General features: G+C 40.0%; 1 protein-coding gene across 4 annotated transcripts in view; it reads left to right on the top strand.

The window, feature by feature from the left end:
- PTK2 (protein tyrosine kinase 2) overlaps positions 1–14,793 on the top strand; it is a 188,217-nt gene that overhangs the window by 67,631 nt on the left and 105,793 nt on the right. The gene's annotated exons all lie outside the window — the stretch shown is intronic.

The raw sequence follows: 14,793 nt of genomic DNA, 5'->3' as shown, positions 1-14,793 counted from the left end.
CCACAAAATTCTTGAAAATTTTTCCTTCTCTTGTTAGGACTTTCCTTCCTTGCTCTGTATATCCAGTCTGCCCTCACTTATTAATGTTGCTCCAGTTTTGTTGTAAATGGAAATAAAAATGTGCTGCTTTATTTCTTTTCTCTACTAGGAAAAGTATCTCAGATCAGGCAGTAGGTGGGACCTGAGCTGTGCCCTTCTGTTCTCCCAAGGACAACCTCCTGCTCTGCAGTAAAGCTGCTCATAAAATATGTCCTTTGTGACTGACTGGGCAGATTTTATTGGGCTGGGTCCTTTCAGGTGCAGATTTTATTGAGCTGGGTCCTTTCAGGTGCTGAATTCTTCCTCTTTCGTCATCCAGGGGCACTCAGCTATTCCAGCACTCACCACTAACACATTTGTGTATTCCAGTCTGCTGGAAATCCACAGGGATGGGTGTTGCTTTGGATAATCAAGGCCCTGCTGAAGAAGAAAAGTGGATCTGGAACACTTTAGGTTGTGGATTTGTTAATTCTGGCCTGTAATTTCTTTGAAATTGGTGGTACAGTGTAATTTGGCACTAAATTTTTTAGATGAACTATTATTTTTTGCTTTAATTGTTTATGGTTTTTTTTCTTTTTTCTCTTTCATTTCAGACCAGAGAGGTGCTGTTTGTTTTATCACTGTGAACTGTTTTGTTTAGTATGTAAGAGAAGATTATATAAATGTTATAATAACTTGATGTATAAGTTCAGAGCTTTCTGTCAAAACAACATGTTTATAGTTGTACTCCAAGCCTAATTTGTTATCTCCCTTTAATCTTAATTTTCTTGCATTGAAAGAAACATGGAATTTAAACCTTTCCTGCAAAATATCCTACAAGAATTGACAAATTCTATCCAAAATAATTTCTTTGTAAATACCTTATATTGGTATACATCTTTGCTAACTGCCTTTTAAAACATTGAGATCAATCTGTATGTTTAATATATGCTGTTCAGCAATATATTGCCTTTTTAAAATTAGACTCTGAAAGAACAAATCTAGTTTTAAATTTATGTCTCACATCTGGAAAATGAGGAAGAAAGTATTTAGCATTTTTTTCTGGACATTTATCCAGTTTCTAAAAGCAACAACTCTGATTTTAGGTTGTTTTTTTTTAATATCAGATATTGCAGGTGACAGAACTTAACAATGAAGGCAGGCACAACAGGGAAATAATTTAACTTTTTCAAGTCCTGTCCCGTTAAATGCTATGACTGAATTGTGATAACCAAGGAAAGATGGATAAGAGATATTTTTTAAAAATTACCTTGTATATAATAAAAGTGAAGTGAATAAAAACTGAACCAGGCTTGTGTTTAGTTTTGGTATTAGTTGTCTACATCTCCAAAATCTTTTTGCTGTGAGTTTCTTTTGATTAATTAAAACAATGAAGAATCTTGAGTTGCCTAGTTTAAGTAACAGAAAAAGAGAGCATGCATTGGTGTTTAGAAAAGTCTTCCACAGTTCGAGTTGGCCCCAGAAACTTCAAATCTGATGAAGAAGTCCTGAAATAAATTGAGTTTTCTGACCTTGAGTGTGGCAGGGGATCATTACATTGAGTGGGGAAATGGGGCTGGGCTGTGCTGCCGATTTTTCTTACAGCTTCACCCTCTCTGTGCCTATCTCACTTCTGCTCTAAGTGTCACAGTCTGTGCAGCTCAGCTCAGTTCTTGCTGTGAAAAATGCATTTTCCACAAAGTAGGGTGGAACAGGGATATTTTCAGTCACTGTTAAATGACATCTTAAATAAGGAGTTAGTGTTGCCCATTAATGAATCAGAATTTGGTCTTTTTTTAAACTTTTTAAATGTGTAGGATTGCAGTAAGTGGAAAATAGTGGCTTGGGGCTGTTCGTTTTGGGGCTTGATCTTTATTTATTTATTTTAAAAAATTTATTGATTTTGCCTAAAGGAGTAGAGTAAACCATGAAGTCGCATCAAGTATGCTGCTCTGTACTCTTCTTTGTATTAGCAAAGTATTCTTCTGTTCACCTCTTAAAGTGGGAAAACTAATTTCCTTCTGGAGTGTGAAAATCATTTGCAGCTCATTTCTTCAGAGCAAATCGTATTAACTCTTGATGTCTCAGATTTTCCTCTGAGTGGTGTTGTCTTTGACAGAAGAACATAACTGCGTTTTAAGTAAGCTTTTCTTGTCGAATTCCTGTCAGCCATGAAACTCACTTGCTAAGTGAAATATTGTGCAGCTGATTAAAATGTAATGAAATCATGTTTCTGACAAATGCTGAGCATCTTTAAAGACCATACTTTGACATTTGCAAAATAATGGGAAATAATTAGAGGTTAGTTGTGCTTATGCTGTCGTTGACTGTGCCAGGCATATCTCGAATTAACCTTTTCCTTTACATTTCATTGTAGTTACTTGTTCTGTCATGTGTTCAATTGGTCTCTGGTGGAAAAGAAGCACCTCATTACCTGTTCGAAGTTCCTATCACCTCTTTAAAACTCCAGTGCCTGGCTGGAGACCTGTGGATGGTGCCATGATAGTCAGTGATCAGCTGTTTTGTTGATTTTGGTGCAAATTACAGGTGCTCCTCGGCTTCCTTGTATCCGATGCAAACAAACCTTACTTGTCTATCCTGTTCCCGGAGAATTCCATCAACTTCTGCCCCTGTTAAAGATTCTTGGTCTTTTTATTCACATTTGTCCATTTAGTTGGTCAAACTTGTCCGGGTACCAGCTAAGAGTTGATAAATGGCTTTAAAGAAAGAGGAAAAAGAGAAGATTGAAGTTGGAAATTACACCAAATTATTTTTACCTTCTTTAACCATTGCAGTGGAATAGTTCTTCATCTCCTACCTGTTCTCTGCCCCCCTTTGTCTTTCCTCTTCACCTCTCTCTTGACCACATATTGAAAATCAGCAAATGTTATTGAATAGTTTAGCAGCAGAGGCCTAGAAGTGTCAGTTTTAGACTGTGAACCCCAAGAAAAACGAAACCCACCAAAACCAGATTTATTCTGTCTTAATGTGTAAAAGCAACTCAAAAATCATTTAAGCGCAGTAGCAGCAGGGCTTAAAGGGAATCAAGGGCTCCGTGGTTGGGATGAAGAAATGCTTGGCAGGGAAGAAAGGGGTAGCAAGTTCTGCCGCTTTGGCAGCAGCAAGGACAAATTATTAAGTTGGTGAAGCAGCCTCTGGTGACAACTTACTTGCCTTTGGAAAATTAACTCAAACCTCTGTACAAATACACTCTTCAGAAATGATCGTATATCAATTTTGTAGCTTCTAACGCGGGAATGTCTGAGAAACCAGACAAATTCCTTTAATGATCTTTGGATGTTAAACTATCCATGAGAACTTAAACTGTGTGCAAGCAGATATTTTTCAAAAAAACTTGAAAAATAAGGCCTGAGTGATGGGACATCTTTAATTTTCTTAGTTTTTGGTGGTTTGTTTGTTTTGGTGTTTGTTTTTTGGTGGGTTTTTTTTTTTTTGGTTGTGTTTTTGTTTTGTTTTGTTTTTTAACATACTTATATGAACCCTTTAAAGGATCAGAATATATACAGTGTAAGCTTTTTGGATGTGTTCATAGATGGGCTTTTTTCATAGGGTTGTTTATTTTTCTGATGTGTTCTATAATAAAAATGGTTTTCTACTTCTTTTAGTTTTCTGACTTGATTTCAGGCTTTTCTAAGCATGGACATTGTTGTCTTGCACTGGCATCTATTGACTTGATAAATGTAGTCTATGAAAAAGCTGCCAAAGCTGCATATCTGTATTTTCATCTGAACTTTTTGGAAGCCCCAAAGGTTATATTTGACCTTTGGAACAAGTCCAGGGGAGGCGATTAAATTGATCATGGGTCTGGAGCGCCTTGGCTATGGAGACAAACCAGGAGAGTTGGAGCTGTTCAACCTGGGGAAGAAAAGGCTCCAGGGAGACCTTGGAGCCCCTTCCAGTGCCTGAAGGGGCTACAAGAGAGTTGGAGAGGAATTTGGGACAAGGTCCTGCAGTGACAGGATGAGGGGGAAGCACCTTAACATGAAAGACAGGAGGTTTAGATTAGATATTAATAAGAAATTCTTCCCTGTGAGGGTGATGAGGCCCTGGCACAGGTTGCCCACAGAGGTTGTGGATGCCCCATCCCTGTAAGTGTCCAAGGCCAGGTTGGATGGGGCTTGGAGCAACCTGGGATAGTGGAAGGTGTCCCTGCCCATGGTAGGAGTTGAAATGAGATGAACTTGAAGCTCTCTTCCAACCCAGACCATTCCATAATTCGGTATTTCACCTTCAATAACAGAAGCAAAAAGTGAAGCTTTTATGGATGTTCTTAATGTAAAAATAATTTAACCTATCAGTGATTCAGTCTCTCTGGACAGCATCTCCTATTTGATACCATCTCCTCTCTCAGGAGAATGTGTGAGCATGACTGTTGTCTACAGCCTGTCCTGATGTTTCTTCAGCATCCACTGCATTAGAGACTTTTAGGGAATCCTTTAATATCAGTTCATCCATCCTTGTGGATCTTCTAAGTATTGATCAAGCTCTTGTCTGGAGTCCTGCCTTTTGTAGGTTCCCTTCACAAGGCTCCTGCTCTGCCCCTTCATTATTTTAGTTGCACTTCTCTGGACTTTTGGACTGTGCAGAAGATGTTCTGGAAATTCCATTGACTTTTCTGTGGAACCTTGGGGCTAAAATAGAAAAACTTAATCCATAATTCTCTGCTGGAAGGGGTTGTGTGATGCTGAAGACACCCACCCCTTGGCTCTAGTAAGCATTGACAGAACCTCTTCCAAGTCACAGAGATCCCAAAGACCCAGTTTCAGGCTAAAATTGGTAATCTGGTTAAATACTGTATTCTTTGTTTAGAATATTTCATAATTTTACCCATTTGTGCAGTTTTTCCTAATTCTTGCTCCTGTTCAGTTTGTGTAGGGATTTAAGTGTTTCCAGGTACTTCTGACCCAGGTACCTCTGACTTGCTGTATGTTTGTGGTGTGGAAGGTGTATTGTCACAACATTCAGGTTTTGTGCAGAAATATTTTCACACATATTAAAGCACACTCCTTGCTGAAGGAGATTGTTCTTCTATTTTCTCTCTAGCTACTGTGAAGTATTTATTTTAAAATTAATTCAAGCATATTAAGAGCACAGTTTGCAAATACGTAAGAACTCTGCTTCCTGAAGCTCATGTGCAAAGGTGTTTTAATTGCCAGATCCTTTTGGATTGTGTTCTCAGGCCAAGTCAATTCAGCATTTAAAAACTGCACGTGGTTCAAGTGCATCCCCCCTCTCCAATTAATATTCCTGTGTGTTCTAGAAGAGACTTGAAGGGGATGGATTGATACCTCTGTGTGTGTGGTGTTAGCTTATGGAGGTGTCTTGTTTGTGTAACACCAACTTAATATATTACCACCTGCTGTTTCTGCAAATGGTGAGATTGTCACACACAAATTGCATATTTCATCACTGTGATGGTGGGAATTGATTTATTGTTTCCAGGGAAATAATTGAATAGAAGAAAAATGCACTGTAAAGTAAGTTGCATCTTTATGAGCTTCTTACTTAATACCTGTCCATTATCAAAAAGGTGTAGTAAATTCTTGTGGGGCTAGTGAAACCTGCTGACTTGATGCCTTCAAGTGTGTCTGAAATTCTCCACCATGAAGATGTTAAACCATGAGGATGTTAAAACAGTCACCCCTGTCTCCTTTGCTCCCCTGCCTTGATGAGGGTATGCTCACACTGGTGGTTTGGGACCTCAGTGCTGCTTGGGTCTATGCTGATCCACCATGGGTGAGCTGTCACAGAACCTGCAAAGACTCAATTTTACTTCTGGTTTTGAAATGTGTAGCAGTTGAATTAGATATTTCTGATATTTCTGACCCCATTCCCTGATGTTTGAAATTAGATAACTGCCAGTAACAAATAAATATCTGGGTTATCTCAGGTGGGATGAGATGGCTTAGATGGAGCAACCCAAAGTTGCTTTAGTGGAAGATGCTGATGCGGATTTTGGCACAGGCTGTGTTGTATTTATGGCTCATGTGTTGCAAAGCATGATGAGGTTTTGACCCCGTGTGTCTCCTGTCAGGGGAGGTTGGAGAGGAGATGAAAATAGTGCCACATGTACTGTGATTGATTATTCTTAGGGTGTTCCTGCATGATTCCTTCCACAATTGGTAATGACAAAACTGAGGAAACTTAATTGTACTGAAGCTTGTCTTGCTTTAGGGCATTGAACCCACCTCTTCCAGGTTCTAATTAATTTTTCTACCACAGACCCAATATTTTATCCTTTTAAGTACTAATTTCCACTTTCAGAGAGCTCTCTTGAAGGAAGCTCTAAATTAAATGTATTTGGGCCGGTTAATACCAGTTGGAATGGCTTCCTTCCTCTAGCTTACAAACTTCAGGAAGTAGTGACTCGGTTGGAAGTACAGTGGTCTAATTGCTGCAGTTACCTTCTTCAGCTCAGAAGTTTTAACCCTTTTGGTCATTTGTGTCTCATGCAAAGCCAAATTTTTAGCTGATCTGACATACATAGTGGAGATGGTCCTAGGAAAAATTAATTAGTTTTTCTAGCATCAGTTCTTTGCTAAGCTGTTGTCTGACTCCTCTCTGTTTACTGCAGGTTGAGGAAACCCCCAAAACACACATTCTGAACCCACTTTATATTGTAATCCCATTATTTAAGTGAGATCTTTCCTTTAAATTTGTATTTCCTCATTTCTTATTACAGCATCAATGTTGAACTTCGGGACCTGTGATATATTAGACATGCTTTAATTAATCTAAACTCAAGAAAGGTTCAGTAGCCCTGTGTTAGTAGATTGAAGGTAAAGACTGAGAAATGCTTTGGGTGGACACCAAAGGTGTTTTCTTGGATGATTCCAGTTTTCGTAGCTTTTCAGTGTTGGTGGTTCCATTCAGAGATTTAATGATGCGTTCACTGGAAAACTCCACCAGAAACCTCAGAACTTCATCAGGATTGAAAAGAGCAAAAGCACTGAATGCCCTTCCCTTAGCTGGGCAGTGCACAGCCCAGAAGTTTTTCTGGAGAGAGTGTGGGAACAAGGGACTATGTCCAAGGGACAATTCCAGCTGCAATGAGCTGGTGAGTTCTGGGTTTAGATTCAGCCCTACACAGCATGTCAGGAGCATCCACCTGGGATGGAAGCACTGGTGGGGAATCCATAAATTGTGTTCTGATACAGTGTGAAAGAAGTATGGAATCATTGGTGCTGACTCCAGAAGTCTGAAGAGGACCCTGATGGTCTGTTTGGAGTGGATGAGGTGTTTTAAATTGCTTTTTAAATTGCCTTCTTAAGGCTTTATTATGTTTTGTTGGTTTTTGTTTTATTTTTAATAAAATTCTTGAAGTGGTCCGTACAGTGTATGTTTATCTGCTTCTAGCTTGACTTAACCAGAGTACAGAGTAAAGAATTTTTCTTCATTTCTGCCTGTGTACCAGAGGCTGTTGTTACTGGCTTTGAAAAACACCTGAGCCAGAACAGACCTAAGGAAAACTTTTTACAGGTCACTGAATTTTGTAAGAGGCCACTGCCCTGCCAGCAACACCGAGGCTGTTGTCATGCTGTTCCTCCTGAGCACTTAAGTGCCTTTTATCTGACGGTTAAAATTATTAAAGGGGGTTAAACATTAAAAGACAGTTGGAACATTTTGAATTATAGGCTGGGATGGTGTAATTCAGTAATATAAAACCAGGAAATCCCAGGTAAAATCGAATGGTGGCCAAAGCCAAGTGTGTTAAGCCTTGACAGTGTGTAGCTGGGATACCTCATTGCTCTCCTCTGCTGCCTCTAGTTTCAGGCACTTCTGGTTTTTAATTTTGGAGAAGCACAGTTGCATAATTGCCAATTCTCATTAGTTTTTACCATTCAAGAAGGACAATAATCTCTCCCTGCTTGTATTTGCTTCTAAAGCTGTTTGGAAGAAGAGCTGGGCTGTGTGGGTCCTCCTTGGAACAATATTTCAGACTGGAGTGTTAGAAAAGATTATTTGAATTCACACAGCTTCCTTCAGTCTCTTATTTCAATATTTGTAGGAAGGGCTGCTCCCAACAAGCAATGCAGCTTCAAAATACACAGAAATTAATTTAAATCTTTATTTCAAAATTGCACAGTTGTTCCTTGCTCATTTCTCTGGTGCCTTTTGAAATAAAACTGCACCCCTCTAATTCTCTAGAGCTTGCTAGAAGCAAGCAACAGAAAATGCAAGGGGAGATTAGTGTTTATTTGAATTTCAGTGGTGCCAAGGGACCACAGTGAAAGTTCAGAGTGTTGTTGAGAAATTAGGCAAGTATCTAACTGGATACTGTGTTCTAATTAAAGCTTGTACAGACATCGATTTTGTTGTATTCCCAACACAATTGATGTTTCCTCACTATTTAATTGTTTAATATTAAAAATAGAAAACGGTGCTAACTCCAAAGGGAATAGCTGATAGGACAGATTATGTAATGTTACAATAAAATGGGGTTAAACTGAGTATTTAGAGGTACATTAGGACTTAATCCTGTGGGATTTTTAGTGAGAAGGATGGGTGGTGTTTTGAATGCAGGGTGGATGAGCACAAGACTTTTTGGGACATTTGGAAAACTGCTGCTTGACAGGACAATCGTTTAACCATTGGTCTGTCCCCTGAAACTTTCTCAGTCCCTTCATCCCAAGGTGCAGCTACCCCAGTAACAGCACTCAGCAAAATGCACTCAGAGTTCAAAATTCTTTGGCACTCAGCAAAATCCACTCTGAGTTCTTCAGCAGCCTTTGACCATAGCAGTTGTACAGGGAATATGCCATGGTTTAATTTAATTTAGGTGATACATTAATTTATTTATACTTTGTTTATTATTGATTTTTAGTGAGTTATACTTGTCTTACATTTACAGGCCCAGGATTGTCATATTGCTTCACTTCATGTAGGTCTTGTAGTTCATGCTGTGTCTGAATTCCTCCTTCATGCTTCCTTGAACGTTTAATCTCCTAAAACATTATTATAATTGAAATAAATGTTCCCATATTGGCAGTTTGTATTGCTAAACTTGTTTTGACTTTGGTCTGTATTATCTTTCAACTGTATTGAGACATAGATTTAGTAACTGTTCAGGCAATATTCCCTGAGGGGAAAAAATGGAATTGCCAGTACTGGTTTTCCATTTCATACTAATACAGCGAAGTACTTGGTGAGATGATTTAGGCCAAAGTAGGTACTAAGAACTTGATTTTAAAATTATTTTAATGTGTCTGGCTTTATACTTTGATCTGAGAGCCTTGATAAATGCTTTTGGCTACAAATACTGCACTTAAAAATACATATATTTGGAGGAGTAGGGAGAAAGCAGGGACCAGGAAAGGAATAAAAAGAGGCAGCAAGATAAATAAATAAATGTGTTTTTGGATGTAGTCATAGCAAATATTACCAAACCCAGTGAACATAGCTGAAAGGCAGGGTAAAGTGGAACAAAGGATTGCTCCTTTTTTCTTTTGCTTTTGAACATCAGCATTAGCTGAAAGAAGAAGTACAAGAAAAATAAACTCAGCAGGGAACAAACAGGGACATTCCGACATGACTTATGGAAATAGCTGAAATTACTGAATGTCTTTGAAGGCTAAAGTGATGATAAAAGGAAAAAATAGCCCTTCTCCTTTCTTTCTGCATCCTTCCCTAATTTGAAATCACAAACCTAATGGTTTTCTCCAGGTTTCATCCTTAAATGTGTAACAAGATGTTGACATCAAGGAAATGCAAAAAGGGCTTGTCGCACACCTGGCACGTTTGCTGCTTCTCTGCTGTGGATGTGTTTGTATCAGGTGATGGAATACCAAAAGTCAGCAATGTGCTGACTCTCAACATAGGTCCCAAAAATACAGGCTTTGTCATGGGGATCCTAGTTAAAACTGTACTTTACACCTTTCCTGTCTGTGAGGTTGAGATAGTAAGTTAATATTTGCAAGGTGAGTTACAGCAGGATTTAATACAAGCTGTGAAAATGGATTGAGCTTGAAATGCACGAGATGTTTACTCTCTGATGTGAGATGTATTCTGGATAATTTATGATTTTAGAGTGTGAAATAAATCCTTAATTTGGTTTTTATCACCAAATAACAAAATTTCAGATGCTGCAAGGCACCTGTGGAGATTTATCCTCCTCTGCCTCTGCTCAGAGCAGTGTCAGCCTACAGCAGGTTGCTCAGGATTGTGTCCAGCTGTGATTTGAATATCCACAGGTGGAGATTCCACAACCTCTGGGCAACCTGTTGCAGTGTTCAGCCACCTGTGTAGTGCAAAAACTTTCTCTTAATACTTAAAGTGGAATTTTGTGTTTTGTCCCTTCATGCCCATTGCTTCATGTCCTCACTGGGCACCATTGGGAGCAGTCTGGCTCCAACTTCACTGTATTTATACACATTTGGAGGATCCCCCTGAACTTTTTTTTCCTTGGCCAAACCATCCCATTTCTCTGAGCCTTTCCTTGTATGACAGACACTCCAATTCCTGACCTGTTTTTTTAGTCCTTCATTGGACTGTCTCCATAATGTCCATGTCTCTCTTGTCAGGATGGTAACAAAGCCCAGGAGCCTGGTGGTTGCAAGGACACTTTGCTGGCTCATGGTTGGCTTGTTGTCCACCATGACATCCAGGTCCTCTGGAAAGCTGCTTTCCAGTCAGTCTGTCCTGTAAAGCAGCGTTGTTTGCCAAAAGTGCAAGCAATCTAAATCTAATCTTTTATTTACTTTAATAATTAAGTAATATTTGAAAGTATTTTAAGTCTTGCAGAAGGATTATTACACCAGGACCAGAGAACGAAATGAACTCTGAATCTTTACTGTACTTTTATAGATTCTTAACTTTTCTAATACATTTTATAGATTCTTTCAGATTTGAATAGGTTTGAATTTCGATGGACAGAGCTATTTTGCAGAAATGCCACCTGGAAGGGGCTTTAGCTCATAGATGTCGATGCCTTCAAGCCTTAGATGGGGATCAGAATGTGGAGGTTAAAGAATAATAAGATTTCATGGTATCTAAAAAGGACAATGTGGAGTCACAGTGTGAATAATGTGAATAATTACAGCTTGGTTCCTTGTAACATGAACTTGCTAGCACTGCATTGTTGGCCATCAGCCAACACTAATAAGAGAAAGTGTTGTTTATTTTTTAAATTATTTTTTATTATCAAAGTGCTGATATTGAAGACATTATTTGCATTGAAACCATTTTCCTTATGAGATGACTCTACTGTCGCTTTATTAACCAATTTGCAGTTAATTGATTTAAATATTTTTTAATGGCTTTTGACTGTCTCATTAGTGGAAATGATTTAATTTCTGAGTACTCAAAGCTCATAGTGAAACGTGACTTAGAACTTTGATTGTGCTACTGGAAGTCATAACACTGACTTTGTTTCTGATATAGTCAGCAAATGTGGCAGTGTGTCAGGAGGAGTCACATTGAGAAGAAATAACTTCTAGACAGATTCAACTAAATCTCAGGTACTCCCACCACAGTAAAGAAAACCATCAGAGCAGTAATACATCTTGTGTTGTAGTCTGGGTACAACTGCAGCATCTCAGCCGAGCCACTCAGTATCACCAGGCCAGGGCTGGTTTGCTTTGCTCCTCCCCCAGTCTTGGAATAGTCCTTGACATTACTGAGAAATCACAGGGGTTTCTCTGAAGTGCAAGCCCTGAGAGAACAATAGTCTTTCCTCTTGGAAGCTCTACGGGATGCTGGCACAGAGCTTTGCATACAAAGAAATTTGGCCATGCTTGACTTTACACCATTAGCTTTTTACACCACAAGATCCAATAAAATACAGTAGAATTAAGTCATAGAATCATGGAATGGTTTTGGTTGGGAAAGGTCTTCTAGTTCCAGCTTCCCTGCCATGAGCAAGAGTTCCTTCCACTAGACCAGGTTGCTCTGTCCAAAATTTCTGATTTATATGCAATTTAAATCTGCCTTCTTGTAGTTGACTGTAGCTTGTTTCTGGCCCATGGTAGCACACGCTACCTATTTAATACCAAGAGGATTAAAGCTGCTCATTTAAACTGAGATGTGTGATTGCAGCATTACTCACCAGTCTGGTTTGAATTTAGAACAGCCCAAATAAGCATCGTGGTGTTGTTATCTGAGCTTTCTCTGTATTGTAAAACAACCAGCAGCTCTTGTAAAATAGTTGTTTAACAGCAGCTGTGTTTTACAAAGTTTTGGCCTGGGGCAGAGTTTTACAGTCACATTACAAGCTTAAACCCAGGGGCTGGTTTTAATGGGAATGTTAATAGGTCCATAACCAGAGATATGGCATGTGTTTCTATACCTGGAACTATCAGATTTATTGCTGCTTTGGTGCTTCATAAAGTAAACGTTGGGCTTTTTAAAAGAAGTTGTAAGAAACCAGTGATGATCAAATACTGAAGGAAAACTGCTATTCTGATTTTGTGGAGGGGGTTGTTTTATTTAGAAAAATCTCTGTGAAATATAACCTGGTGAAAACTGACCCCATACCCAGTACTGTCAGGCTGACGTCTAATTCCACATTTTGATGAATATGGAAACATTATAATAGTGTTTGCCTGTCCATTGAAATGACACCTTGTAAGAGCACTTCAGTGTGTAGGTACTGGAGTCTTGCATTGCTTTCCTGTTTGCTGCTCCCAAGGGATGGAGATTGTCCATATTTAAGCCTATGGCTAGACATCTAAATGCTTGGTTTGGTGTTTCTCCAATAGCTTTTCTCCCTTGATAGCTGTTCTTCAGCCACATAAAACCTGATGAATGTGTGTATTAAGTGGCTGGAGTGTGGTGAATTAATACTAAATCAGGCGTTCTTTGTGAAGAAATGACTCATTTTTGCTTTGTGTTGTAGCAATTCTCCCTGCTGTCTGCTTATGTAAACTTTAAATAAAGCAGTTTCACCAGTGACCTTGAGGTGGGCTGGGTTTTTCTGAAGGATGCAGAGCATCCTGCACAAGGTCAGTGGCTTTGTCTGAGCCTGAAAACTACAATTTCATTCCTATCAGTTGGAAATTGGGATTCATCTGCCTGAATTTGTCCTGGTTAAACTCCCTACCCTGTGGACCTTTGGGGTTTAGCAATGGCTATTTTAACCTTACAGGAAAGAAGTCCTGCAGTTTGGAGCTTGTACAGTCTTGTCTTGGTGTTACTGTGTCAGAGGGGAGATTTTGGTGCCTGTTTCAGCTTTAAAGTCAATGTTTGTGTAAAAACAGCTCACGAGCTCCTTTATTGAGCAGAAGTCAAAGAGTTGCTGAGGGGCTCCTGTCATTTTCAGAACTGTGTCTGTTCTTGCGAGAGGTGAAGAGGAGGAGAGTCTTTAATGTGGGTCTAAGGTTGGCTTAATGCATTTATATTGATGGCCAGAAAAGAGGAACAATGAAGCTGTAGTGATTTCTTGAGTTTTCACACAGGTAGGAAACTCTGGCAGGTGGGGGAAGTCCCTCAAGGATCAGACACTGGGGGAGTGTTGGGAGAAGCTTCTCCTTGGCTTCTCTTACCATCTTCCCTGAGGGCAGGACATTAGAGGCCTTTTGTCTGTCCAGTGTAAGTTCCTACCTTTCCCTTGGATGAATGCAATTCAGCCGTTTTTTCAAGAGGTAAAGACATCCTGCCCAGATGGGCTATTGTTTCTTTATCTGGTGGGTCTGAATTTCATAGATGCTTAATACTTCCAGTCAGGTTTTAGCCTCACAAATGTTATCTACAATCTGAAGATTTCAAGCACTGATATTGCTGGTGCTAATTCCTGTTAGCTGAGCTCATGGTGTGTTTTGACCGTGGCTGGTGTTGTCACAGCTGGTGCTGGAGGGGAGATGCTCTCCCTCACTCTGAATGCTGCTGCTTCTGCTTCTCTTCCTGTTCAGCAGCTCAGGCATGGAACTAAGCCAGTCCTGAACACCAAACCACCCGGGTTTTGTTTTGATTCCTGCCCCCCATAGTTTTCTGAGCTAGTTTGGGGAGGTCACAGAGCACCGTGGCAGGATGATGATGGCTGAAACTCTGACGGGCAGCCAGGCATTACAGGAGCTCAGCTGGAAGCATGGGGGTCTCTCTTGTGCCTCTCAGTGAGATAAACCAGGGCTCAGGCATTCTGTTTACTACCAGCAAGGCGTTCAGACCACTCTGCCAAAAAGGTCAAGTTTCGTTTATTTTTAACTTCACATTTTCAAAACTGGCTCCCCTTGAGGAGGAGGAGGTAGGGAAAGCTCTGTGCACTTGTCCAGGGCCTGGAGCAGAGCCCTGCAGTCCTTTGCTCTCTGCAGCCAGCAGACTGGAATGATGCTCTGGGCTGGCAGGCAGGGAGGAGGTGCTCTTTGCTCTTTTTCTCTTGGACTGCATTGATTTCTCAGACACCATCTGCTTGTGGCTGACTAATTAGGAGCAGTAGCCAAGAGGCAATTTTCTTCTTTCTCCTTTGACATGCAGACTCATACCACGGTCTGTGCCTTTTGCCATCAGACTTTGAAATCAGGCTGGTGGAAGATAAAACTTAGCCACTTGCTCAGAAATTGCTGAGAGGGGGGGATAGCTATGATCTAAATGGTTCCTCACTGAATAATGAACTTCAGTCTGGGTGGGTTTGTGTGCCACTGGTTCCCAAACTACCACAAAAGGAGTAAAGATTTCATTGTTTTAGCCTTGAAACAGGAGAGCCTGGTGTTGGTGTGTGAGCCTCCAGTTCAGTGCTGGGATTTCCTTATCCCTCTTTAGAGGCTTGTTGTAGGACCAGACTTGGCAGATTCTGGGGATGAAAACTGTTTGAACTGAAAGCTG

The sequence above is a fragment of the Camarhynchus parvulus genome, chromosome 2, assembly GCF_901933205.1.
Source record: "Camarhynchus parvulus chromosome 2, STF_HiC, whole genome shotgun sequence".
NCBI lineage: Eukaryota > Metazoa > Chordata > Aves > Passeriformes > Thraupidae > Camarhynchus > Camarhynchus parvulus.
The sequence above is the reverse complement of the archived record's forward strand: the minus strand, read 5'-3'. Positions and strand labels throughout refer to the sequence as shown.